At 46.0% G+C, this 13,019-nt stretch overlaps 1 long non-coding RNA gene across 1 annotated transcript; it reads right to left on the reverse strand.

Annotated features, from left to right (window-relative positions):
• Window positions 1-3,964: 3,964 nt before the first annotated feature.
• On the reverse strand, window positions 3,965-9,441 carry LOC123098841 (uncharacterized). Its single transcript, XR_006447990.1, has 3 exons — window positions 5,208-9,441; window positions 4,680-4,944; window positions 3,965-4,600 (listed from the first exon to the last, which is right to left on the reverse strand). It is a non-coding gene; the product is annotated as an uncharacterized lncRNA (long non-coding RNA).
• Window positions 9,442-13,019: the final 3,578 nt, after the last annotated feature.

The raw sequence follows: 13,019 nt of genomic DNA on the forward strand, positions 1-13,019 counted from the left end.
GGTTTATTTTTCTAAGCACCTCCCTAAGTATCTCCCATTGTACAAGTATCCTTGACTCCCAGTTATTTGTTTCGGGTTCTCAGTTAGTTTGCTACTTTCTGGTGATATTAGTAATTGCACCATTAGTTTGAATTTTCCGTGTTGATTTCGGAAGTGTTGATCTGTCTAGCAGGTTCAAAATGGTTAGGTCCTCATGATACCTGACCTGAGATATCTTCAAGGTGACAAGTACTTCATGGATGGAACCGGAGGCGACAAGTATTTGTAGGCCGGGAATGTATCCAGTGCACCACTGTTTGTGGTGCTACCGGTGCACAGGATCTCCTAGCACATTTTAGAATACTCCAAAAAATATGAAACAAACTGAGCACATTCACACAGCATCAATGTTTGTTGTCGCAAAAATTGAAATCCAATTTCAAAGATTGCTCGACATACAAGCATGGAAAATTTGACATCAAGGTGATAATGGACCAAATCGAAAGACCAACTTATATTGCTTACTCTTTAGTGTTAAATTTGCCTTTTTGTATCTTGAACAATGTTTCAAATTTTCATTTGAAATTTTGCGGCAACAAACACTGATGTTGCATGAATGTGTTAATTTTTTTAACATTTTTTGAACCATTTTAAAATGTGCTATGGAGGTCTGGTGCACCGGTAGCATCACAAGCATCCGTGCACTAGATGTTTTTCCCCCTTGGTGGTCTGCTATGATGGGTTCAAGGTGCTCAAGCTCCCGTACAAGCATGTTGCGACTGATCATGGTGGATCAGGAGGACTCTGGCGACGTGCGGCGGCAGCTAGAGGATGTGTTTCACTGAGGCAGCCCGCCTACTCCACCTGGACCTATTTGTGTACTAGCTATCTACCTCCTTCGCATGTGGATTTCATCGCGGACCACCCGTTTATTGTTGTTCATTGCGGAGGAGGTGTCTTGTGCAGTGCTCTTCGTCGGCCATGGTGGAACTGGGTGAAAAACATGCCACAATGACCAGGGCCAACCCCGGCATTATGTAGATCATAGTTATAACAGAGAGAAAGAAATATTCTACTAGTGTATGCTATATATATTTCATAAAAAAGCATTATAAAGACATAAATATGAAAAACATGCAAGAGGAGGGGGGCATTTGCCCTCTAATGGGCGCTAAGCCGCCACACCTTTTTTATGAGTAGCTCTCGTCACACCTAAACCTCTCACAACCTCTTTGTACTATCTTCACAACATATCATTGCCCAATTTGTGAAATCCAATGTTCTGACGAACGCATGAGCCATCATCCAAGAGCACGAAGCAACCAAATGACAGAATTGGTAATTTATCTCATAATCCTCCACGAGCACGAAGCACCATGCGGAACAGAACTGCTTATTCATTACTACCCTGAGATGCCATTTGCGTTGCTCCTCCGCCGAGCATCTCCAGAAAGTGTGGCAGCGGTGGAGCATGTGATCCATCCATTCAGCATGTACTGTTAATTGACATTATTACGATGGAACTAGGTGAAAAACATGCCACAATGACCAGAGCCAACCCCGACACTATGGAGGCTGTAGTTATAACAGAGAGAAATAAATACTTCACTCGTATATGCTATATGTCATAAAAAGCGCCCTTGGGATGGTGACAACAAATTATCATCAATATTGTAGGAGATGAAAAAATTCCTAAATTAAGTTGATCCATATGTAATCTCTCCCCTTTGTTGTTCAATACAATGAGCACATAAGTTGGCTACCATGATTGTGGTTCATGTGATGTACTCTATGGGGGTGATGTTGATCATGCGTGAATTATTCTTTTATGTTCATATGTGTTAATTGTCTCTAAGAATAAAGGGATAATAAACTGATGATAAAGGGGTAATAAACTAAGGATAAAGGGATAATAAACATGTTTGCCTCCGTGATGAGAGGGAGGCTTATGGGCATATTATTGAATTGTATGTCATCTTGCAAAAGGGGAGGCTCTGTTTTGTTACTTAAAAGTTTGGGTGATGTAGAGGGATCTCGATGAAAGAGTGAAGTATTAGCCATAGATGCAGGGTGGGTCTCGATCTATGGATTTATGGACGTATTTCATAGATAACATCAACACATCACAACAATCTAGCATAAGCACCGGATATTCGAAAATCAGTTTCTGAGCCCGAGCTCAGATGATCCTGATGTCTACACCGCAACCTCACCTATGGATGCGTGCCATCCAGTGTATTTTGCTGCCGTATTTCATTTTATTTAGCCAGCTGATGGTTCGCATTGATTGCGACGGCGTGTCGTGTTGGAGAGGCGGAACAGGCTGTACCTCGACGGATCGGTTTTGTTTCTGAGCCCACCTGAGCCGTGCACTCCACAGGTTTAGCAAACGGCGAATAGACGAGGTCAGCTAGATGGATCACCTCTCCCTGTTAATGCAGTCATCGTTTTTGTCAGCAAGCCTGACACATTATCTACTCGGAAGCTTGATCATGTGTACGTCGAGTGTTCAATCCACAGGACAACTAGATACACAACAGATGCCGATTTACCTCATCCACTCCTTCGCTACTCTCTGCTGGCACACGTGTTGTACTCCAAGCACTAGTTGCAGTCCCAATAATGTCATCTAGACCACAGTAAACATATAGTGTTCTAGTAGAACCTGTCAGTCCCAGCCCTAGCAGAATGAGTCCAGCAGAAATAAGATTCAGATAAAAGACTGAAGCACCCAACTGAGTGAAGCAAGTACACCCAGTTTACAATTAAGCAAGCATCATTCTACAAATGATCAGGAAACATAGTTTAGGTCTAAAAGTTAGACTACTTATCATGACTCTTGAAAGTGAGGAACAAGCGCAGAGCAATGCTCACACAAACACACTAGAAAATCCTCGTAACAATAGAACAGAAACAGTATTTCAGACTTCATTCTACAAAAATTGCAAGTTGTCCGGCAGTGCCCTTCCATACCGCAATTCTTGCACTTTCCAGGCTTCCGTGGTTTCTTCGGTGCATCCCCTCTTTCAGGGGAAGTAGTCCATTTGTGCCCCTCGCGCCTACATATGCTGTACAATCTGATCCGCTTATTCAGACCCTCGTACGGTGTCTTCTCTCTTCTACTTGTCGGTCTCCTGACCCCTCTTTGCTTTTCTCGAGCTGTTAGGCCATGGAAAGCATTGATGCTGGTCCTAAACTGTTGAAAGAAGTTAGTTACCCTTAAAAGTGGCTGCACAACATCCCAATGTGCTCGAACTGACCGCATTCACACGAGGTATTTAAGTGCGCTTCCTGAAATTGTACTCCCTCCATTTTTGTATACAAGGCCACAAACTCCGATTACAGGTACCAATGTAAAATTTAATGCCTGCTTTACAAGTCAACTTTTCTTCTTGTTTATTGGGATCATTAATACTCCGCATGCATGCAAAGAAACTAAGTGGAGAAAGTAGCTGACTGTCATTATGATTGCATGCATGCAAGTATTAAACAGGTTGTTAGTACGAGAAAATATCATTAACTATGCCTCGATTACTGTTGGTGGCCTTATATAGATGCAAAATGTATATTCCATAGTGGCCTTGTATATAAAAATGTAGGGAGTACTTATCTAATAGCATGTTCCACGCCGCTTAAACTCATCTTCAGTTAACATGTGGTTCACAACCTTATCGAATGCAGCCTGGAAATCAGACTTCTTCGTGTACAGTTGCCGTAATGTCTCCTTGACTTTCTTCAGCACATGCCATTTGCACCACCTGGGCACAGTCCCCGGATAAACTTTCTTGATTGCCACCTCCATGGCTCTGTTCTGATCTGCAACCATGAATGGCAAGAGTTAGGTCCAACGAACTATTCATATATATGATCATTCTAAAGGAACTTGAACATTCTTTTCATAAGCATAGTTTGTGAAAAACTCTAGTTGACTCACCTGTCAGAATAGTCTTTGGTGCAAGCCCCCCCCCCCCCAATCATCCGCAGGAACTCACTAAAAAAACCACTTGAAGCTCTCTACTTGTTCCTCCCTCATCAAGGCACCAGCAAGTATAATGCTCTGAAAATGATTGTTAACCCCAACAAAAAGACCAAAGGTTTTTCATGTAGGTTGTGTTGAATGTAACCACATCACTAAAAAACTTGTACTGCATTCGGTTGCTTCCGTTAGTCAACATGAGGTTTTTGACCTTACTTGTTCTCTCTGCCAAAACTTTATATGTCAAACCAGGGTCATCATTGACAATGTCTGCACACACCTCCAATGTCTTCCTAACATCGCCTTCTGCCTGCTCACGGCTGATCTTCCCATAAATGTTCCTTAGAGTCCTCTTCGTGAATGGCACCTTCTCGATCGACCCAAAAAAACTGCCAATGATGTTGTACACCTTTCCAAAATTCACATTATTCTCCCTTAGCCGCTTTATCAAATCTTTAATGTACACATCAATGTGCTTGTGAGACGGCCCGTGCACTTTTTCACCGATCATCAACGGCATAGAGTGGTTGTGGCTCTTTCACGGTGCTCTGTGATGTATCAACTGTTTTCTGCTGCACGCAACGACCTAATCAAGCCCGGACACTGACATCTGCAGGACCTACTGTTCTCCGTTTCCGGTTTGCCCTGCATGTTTTTCACCACGACAAATCGGTCAAACACTTCCCTACGCGCCATAGAATACATTACGGAAATGAAAACTCACCGAGTACCCGCACACAATCTGTTGCATGCACTTTGTCCTCTCCACGTTCTATCTGCTTTTACCATATTTAATAGCAAAGCCTATCTCCCACGAATACAGATTGTAAAAGTTGCATGCCTCACCTAACAAATCAAAATTCAGCCCGAGTTCGGGCGTTATCACACTCTTTGACGGCTCTTCTGCGTACTTGCAAATCGACTGCTCCATAGCAATAATTCGGGAAGGGCATGGTGTCCTGTCTGGTGGCGCACTACCCAGACGTAATCTGCGATCATGGAAACCAAAATTCAATTTTTCTTTCCTAACATTTTTTCATTGTACGAAACAAGGCTAGCAACATGGTGCCTGTGGGTATTCCTCGGGGGTTAATATGGGTGCGGTAACGAAGTGGTCCAATTTGTTCAGATTAACTATCCGGTTTTTAACTGCTAAGTTCTTACTGAATATAAGCAACGCACAAATAATGTTCAGTCAGGACAGGAGACATAAAAGATGTAATCCTACAACTCCACATATTTCATTTCGTACCTTTTTGTCCACCCACGGGCCTGCAGGTTGACTCTGTCAGTCGATGCACAGACCTCGTCGGCGATGAATCAGGTCGTCGCCGGACTCCAGCTCGTGTACTATTATTGTCCTCGTTGCCGATTTGCTGACCACAACCATAGCCAACTTCTGATTCTGCAGGGAGGGCAACTCCTGGTCCGCTGTTTACCAACAAGGACATAGGGACCGGATCTGGCTGCTCATGACTATCGGCGAACTCCTCATGCAGGGGGGACATGAGAATCCAACGGCAACGGCGGCGGCCATGGCGCGTCAGTGAAAACACACTGAAAATTGCTGAAAAACTTTGCAGATCTGAAGTATCTAACCTGTCAACGGCATCGAGGAGGAACCCCATGCCAACATCATCCATTCAAATGGCCACCAACGCCGCCGCAAGTAAAATGGTAGGGGGCTGGGCACCAGCACAAATCAGGGTTCCAGAATGAACAACGACGTGCTAGATGGACCGGGGGATTTGGATGGGGGCCGGGTCGCCGCCTACAGCCGATGTGCGCATGTGTATCACATAGACGTGTCTGACAGACGGCTCAGCTTTTACCCCGACGTCTTGTTCCCCTGATCTGATCCTAGGCACGGTAAAAGCACTAACATTCTGGTCGACGGATTAGCTACCTCACGCGTCTCCGTCGTCCCACCGCTATGTCTGGGTCCCACGTACAATACACTGTTCCGTCCCGTATTTCACCTCCCGCCTGATTTCCATAATTCAGCGTCAGATGCGCCAGGCCTCTTTTCTCGGATCCCTAGCGCGGAACGGAAGGAGAGGATATCGGGACCAGCTGGGCTCGGGCACCAAATCTCCTTGTCCCCGGATATTTTGTTTTTCACATGTCAATGTTATCTTGCCACACTTATTATCTACTAGTAAATGCCACATGCCATGCACGTGTAGAAATAGTTATTAGCACACATACATGTGGGTAATTTTAAGTAGTATCATATTTTACACTATTTTTTAAAAGTATTATCATGATTTGAACTACCATAGTTGGAGTCACACAATTCGTCAGACAATTAGTCATTAGTTATAAGATTATACATGATTTAACAATATATCTGTGTAATACTGAATTTACACAATATAAAATAGCTTGAGAAAAAAGGATGATAGGTTCGTCCTCAAACGTTTGTCTTAATAAAGTTTAAGACGTAGTATTAGATTGAGAAATGGAAAGAGTACTGTTTGCAATTTTTTATCGTCGTTAGAAATAGAATAATAATTTAAACATTAATTCTGTCTGTTTTGCAGATCAGGCTTTTTCAAAGAATTGTTGACAAAAAACTAAGAAAACAAGGGTAATAATATTTGTCAAATGAATTTATAAGAGCAAGTAAAAGCTATTTAGCTGTACATATATTACATTTTCCCTTTGTTTGCTATTCTTTAATCTGTTCAGCTTGTGCGCCTTTACCCAGGCTACCCCATCACATGCTTTCTCTCTCATCATGATGCGTACTTGCAGTGTCTAGTACTCCCAGTGCTACTCTACTCTACTTGCTAATTCTGCTTGCTTTCTTTGTAGCCAGCCACTATTCAGAAATTTCTAGCAGCCTCCAGTACCAATGAACCCCAGTCCAATTCTTATCATAAGAAACCCTTTCAAGAACTTTTATTTGTACTTTTATTTCTAGTTATTATTTACCAGTCATCCACCATGCACCTACATGGGCTGGCAATTTGAATTACGCACATAATAATTAAAATGTCAAAATATTTTTTATTTAATGCATCCATGAAAGAAGAGATATTTAGCATAGAAAGAACTAGCATACTTCTCTGAAAGGCTCAGTTCCGAATCCTTTCCGTGACACTCTTTCAAAAGTTGGAGATATTTTTTGCTGCATCCATGAACTATTAAAATCATTCTCTCAGTTACAAAACATCGATCCGCCGCCCACTGCACACCACACTGAGCAGCCGCGCACCCAAATACGCCCTTTTCCCCGGATCTCGACGCCGCCGCCCACCGGCCGGACCTCTCGCGGCCGGAGCCCACCCACCACACCACCGTGGTCACCGCGGCGGGCTAGGGTTTGGTCTGTCAGCGGCCGTGCTGCTCGTGCTTGACCTCTGTCCGCATCGACCTCCACCACCCGGGCTTCACCTCCGTCGCCGTCTGCATCGACCTCCACCGCTCGGGCTACACCGCCATCACCGTCTGCATCGACCTCCATCGCCCGGGCTTCACCTCCGTCACCGTCTGCATCGACCTCCCCCACCCGGGCTTCAACTTCGTCGCCGTCGGCCTCTACCACCAAAGTAATCCCTCCCTCCCCCTCCACCACAAATCTTGAGGACGAATGCGAGGAGCAGATGGCTGCAGGTCACCATGGCCGGTCTCTGCTTGCTGGTCCTAGTCATCGATATGGTGACATCGGTGGTGGTCTAGGACAAAAACGCATATATTTAGTAGTAATGGTATATTAAGATTGTGCATATATATAGCATGCACTAATCAATCGATGATTAGTATAGTATATTTAGTTATCTTGATGGTTGTTTTATACCTCTGGTGCTTATTATGGTGTTCAATTTTCTTAATTTAGGTCACTACTTGGTGACTCAAAATGTCTTATATTTGTTTACAGAGGCAGTAGTTATTCTCAATGTTCTGCAAAACCTACCGTTGATCTTGTTGATGTTTGAGCTGTTGTTGTTGCTGTCCTTACTGTTGATGTAGCTATTGTTGCCACCGGGCGTGTGGGTGCTCCTCTTCGGTGTGTTCTGCTTTGCTCCTGGATCTGCTGTGCTCTGTGTTGGCTGGTGAGCTCCTCCTACTCTACTGCTGCTGGTGCTTAAGGCTACTGCTTGTTGTTATGCATATATACTGTTGTTGCTCTGATGTTTCTGCTGCTGGTGCTTGAGGCTACTTTGTTGTTATTGCATATATACGGTTTTGCAGAATATTGAATAGTTGGTGGTAGTGCTTGTGTGTTGTTGCATGTTTGCTGCTGGTGCTATAGCTAGTGCTTACTTTAGTGGTGTGGACTGGCGGCGGAGGAGAAGCAACGTGGAGCCCGGATGTACAGTTGGAGGTGACGGAGTTGTTAAGTTCCGGCAAAGGTGTGGCGGGACAGTCCGGGTATTGAAGCGGCGGCGAAGGCAAGAAAGGAATACGGAAGGAGAGAAAATGGGAGGACGAAGGCCCATGGTCTGTAAGGGGTTATGCAGGGCCGGTCCTGAGGTTTTAGGGGCCCGTGGAACCAAAACTTGGGGCCCCCTTGACATAAACATTATAGGAATATATATGATTGCTTAAATTGCTTAAACGCCACAAAACTGCGGCAAAAGCGACATTCTTATCAAATAATTTATACATATTACCTTTGAACCTTTTCTAATAATCCTTCATAAAATTCACTTATGATGGGGCCGACAAATCCTCTTTATAGTTCATGTTTCATTTTTTTCTCTGTTTTACCGAGTGCAAAGTCAACATGATAATAAGCACTGCTAAAAGGCGAAGTACATAGTCTGATGTTACCAAAATTAAATTCTATCAATGCTCGATCACTGCAATATAGATAGAGGAAGTATATAGTCTGATGTTACCTCGGATCCCTGGACTGTATTCTTCCCTTTGTCTCTGCTGAGATCCCTGACCTTTTGAGTAAGTAGCATGCATGATTTACGTTAAAAAATGAATTAAAGAGAACACTATAGCCCTTGGTTTCTTACCATTAGAGATTGAGTAGTATAGATATACGAAGTACATAGTGATGTTACCTCGGATTGATCGGATCAACGTTAATCACCTGATCAGGCAATCGCCATGATGTGATTTAGACTTACATGAGATGAGAGGCGCTTGGCAATTTGCGTCACTATGTATGCGTCCATCACCTGGAGACCGGAGAGTGGCGTAGTTCGCCGGCACGCAACTTATAACCTGCGTCTCCACCGTCAGATCTTGGCCGGCTGCATGGCCGGACTGACTCAGATCCAACATGGCCATCATCAGATAGAACAACGCGGGCCAGCACGTCTCCCTGAGGTCTGGAATGAACGTGGCTCCACCATCCATCCCAACCACCGGCTTGCCGTGAGAGGAAGGGAAACAAGCAATGGCGGCTGCGGGCTGCCTCCGATCCGGTTTGTTCAGTTAACCCATGAGCATACGAGATCGGGGAATAGATTATTTTTTTAGGGATAGATCGGGGAATAGATGAATTAGGGAACGCCGTCTCCGCTAGGGCAACGCGTAGAGGAGATCGATCGACGAGGAACCAGCGGCTCTGTGGGCTAGCTACCTGCATCGGATGACAACACGTACAGGCCCTGTGTGCATTCGCTGCCCAGCATCCCGGGCCGTAGCCTACGTGCATACAACCTGGGTGGGGGCCCCTAGACTTTGGGGGCCCGGGGCGGCCGCCCCTCTGCCCCCCCTCGGGGCGGCCCTGGGGTTATGGTGGGGTTTTGGGTGGACCGAGGGTGTCGGAGTCCTACATGTCTATTGTCCAGACTCCCGCAAAGCTCCCAAGTTTATCTTGGGTTTGCGGGAAAAAGTGCGTCTACACCACTCAGCGGTGCCGATACATGACCACATTGGATGGCTAAACACGTCTCGACCGTGCAGTCTAGATAGTTGTGTGCGGTTTGATGGTCCGCCTTGAATATACCCTTAGTCATAGATAAGTGTCTAATTTGAATCACCTTATATGTTGTAATATATTTATTTAAGTTTTCACTGTTTGGTATATTCTCTTTATTCTATCAATCAAAATGCATGTTTGCTAAACAAATTTGTGAAAATAGTAGTGGTCAGCTGGGCAGCTCAATTATTGTTTGTAGCCGACATATGTGTGGGTTCAAACATTACTGGGAGGCAGTGGTGAATGAACTGGGCAGGATTTAATAGGCTTTAGCCTGCCCTCCAGCAATGCAAAAAACAAATAAGTAGTTAATAGTACATGTTCCTATTAGTATTATGTTAAATTATAGCTTCTTTGAACAAAAGAATTGAGACTCAGTGGCTTTTTCTTCACACCATTGACTTTGAGCCTGCCTGGATTTCCTCCAAGATTCGCCACTGCTGGAAGGGTAAACTCAACTAGTACTTGCATGAACCAACACTTATAAGTACACTACAGCGATAAATTTATGAACATGTGAACAGATGATTAAGCCAACGATTTGCTAGTACTGTAAAATCGCATTAAGCCTTTGTGAACTCGCCGGTGGCGACGCTTGGCGCCGTTCTCCCTTCTGAGGGTGTTGTTGCGGAGCTTAGGTGTTAGAGGGCATACTGTGGCATTGTTATCAGCTCTTCTTGTACTCCTTTCCGGTAGCTTAGTCGCGTGCGTCTTGTGTGACCCAGTATCTTGGGATCGGTGTTGTATGAGTATTACCTCCTCACCTGTATCGCTTGACCGTCTATATGGTTGGTTGTTGCTTTATATAATGGGGCGAAAGCCTGTTTCGAAAAGAAAAAAAACTCATGCATGGCCTAGACGGGATGCTTGTCCCCCGGCTTAATGATGCTGGAGCCCGCGAACGGGGGGAGCTACTGCCCATCATCTAGGGCTTGGTCTTGGCAACGACTCCTGATGTGCGGGTCCTCCGTCAGGGGTGTGCCAAGGGGAGCCGGATCCCCTGACGTACGGCCACCTGACGTTGGGCCACTGGCGTGTGGGTCTGGGTCCACACGTCAGTGTGTGGGCCATACGTCAGAGGAGCTTCGTCCGTGCCAAGGGCGAGCTGCTCTCCTTGGCCCGGGCTTACTAGCTTTGCCACTTTGGTGGACTGATCATTCCCTACGTCGACTTCGTTTGTAAAAACTATGCCCCCAGCCGGGTTCGCTTCTTCGTCTGGCTCCTGGTTCAAGCCAGGGTCCACATGAGGGATGTGCTGCTACCGAAGAACACAGTCGCTATGAAAGTTGTCGGATGCCCGCTTTGCTCTTCCCCTCTTGAGATGGCAGACCACCTCATCTTTGGCTGCCCTTTTGCCCCCCGGTTTTGGAGCTTGGTTGGCCCGAACTCCGATATCACCAATGTCAAGCTGCTTCACCAGTTGTCACCACCGTGCTAGGTGCCGGTGAAAATGGGCCCTGTGTACCTTCCTTCTCCTCTGCTATTGGCACTTGTGGAAGCACTGGAACACGATGGTCTTCCAGGGGTTAACACCGTCGATCCCCTGGCTTCTCAAGTCATGCAGGGAGGACGCCGTGTTCTGGAGAGTGCGCCTCCCCGAGACGCTCAAGCCTGTGGCTGATGCTTTGCTGGCCTGCTTTGTGTGCTCTTGCCGTCTCAGGGAGCGGGGTAGAAGTGGGCACGGTTCTTTATCAAAATGTGATTAACAAAAATATAAACAACAACCTAGAGTTTTTCAGTTTCCGCAAAAAAAACTTAGTTTTCAATATTCTTTGTTAGTCACTTTTATGGAAATTGATTAAAAATAGCCGGCTGATTAGAGCACGGCGTAAGACTCCTCATACGCGCGACATGCTTCCCAGTGGGGATCCGCATACCGCTTCTCGACCACATCTTTATCCCCACCCAAGAGGCCTCAGCCACAAAAAGCAACTAGTTGTTGACCCAGCTCTCCAGTAGCTCTACAATGCATCTCTTCCCCTGGTCGATGCTCTTTGTCTACTTCCTGGCCCATCTCTTTTTTCATCGGTGAAATCGGAAGCCCGCTGCAAGCCGCATGTGTGCTACCGTGGCCAGCTCGGGATGCAACACCCATTGCAAGCCGCCCGTGGACGCTGATGCAGTGGGGTCACCAGTGCTGCACTAGGGGTCACACATCGGTGCAGCAATGGGGGAAGGGCGCGTGATCGCGCTACAGTTGAGCGCTTGCCGACAGCTCCCTGGTGCTGCAATCTAGCGCTGGCTGGCGGCCCGGAGCTGTGACAGTGCTGCAGTGATGCTTCACCGGCAGCTGCAATGGAGCTTCACCGGCGGCCCGGAGCTGCGATGCAGCTGGTGGTGCTGCAATGGAACTTAACCGGCGGCTTCAATGAAGCTGCAACGGTGGCTTGGAGCGATGATGGAGTGCTTGGTGCTCCAATGGAGAGCCCATTGTGGCGGCGGGGGCAGCGATGGAGCGCTGCCGTGCTAGGGGTTGGCGCTACAGTGTAGCATCACCGACGCCCATCAGTAGACCTTGCTGCGGTATCGATGCATGGCTCCTGTTGCGAGCATACGACACTGCTTCCCCATGAAACATGGTTGTTGCTTCGCTGCGGCTGCGATGACAGGATAGTGATCCGTCTTTGTGTTGACCGATTCAACGGCTTTGAGGGGATGGATCCAACGACCCAATGACTCATGACCCGACTGATTTCCCCAAAAAATCAGTCTGTTGATCCATAGCAGTGGCAAGCACCAATCTCACTGCAAAGTACTTCTAAAAGTCAGTCTGGTTCCAACAGGTTGCAGCACCAAGCACCAAACTTGTTACATCGAGCAGCAAACCAGAGTTAGAGGTAACAAGATCTTCCACTTGCTGCATAAGGTCAAGATTGACCTCCAACTCTGGTTTGCTGCTCGATGTAACAAGTTTGGTGCTTAGTGCTGCAACCTGTTGGAACCCGACTGACTTTTAGAAGTACTTTTGCCAGCAAGTTTGGTGCTTGGTGCTGCAACCTATTGTTGCATGACCTTGTTATTCACTTTTTTTTCTTCTCAACCTGTAATTGACACCCTCTCCTATTACTTAACGAAAAGCTGATCCGACAGCCTTTTGTTAAAAAAGGCATTTATATTTACTTAATTTAGTCTTCAATTTGTTTCGCTTCATTGCAAGAAATTTCTGATGATAAAATG

The sequence above is a fragment of the Triticum aestivum genome, chromosome 1B, assembly GCF_018294505.1.
Source record: "Triticum aestivum cultivar Chinese Spring chromosome 1B, IWGSC CS RefSeq v2.1, whole genome shotgun sequence".
In the NCBI taxonomy this organism is placed as follows: Eukaryota; Viridiplantae; Streptophyta; class Magnoliopsida; order Poales; family Poaceae; genus Triticum; species Triticum aestivum.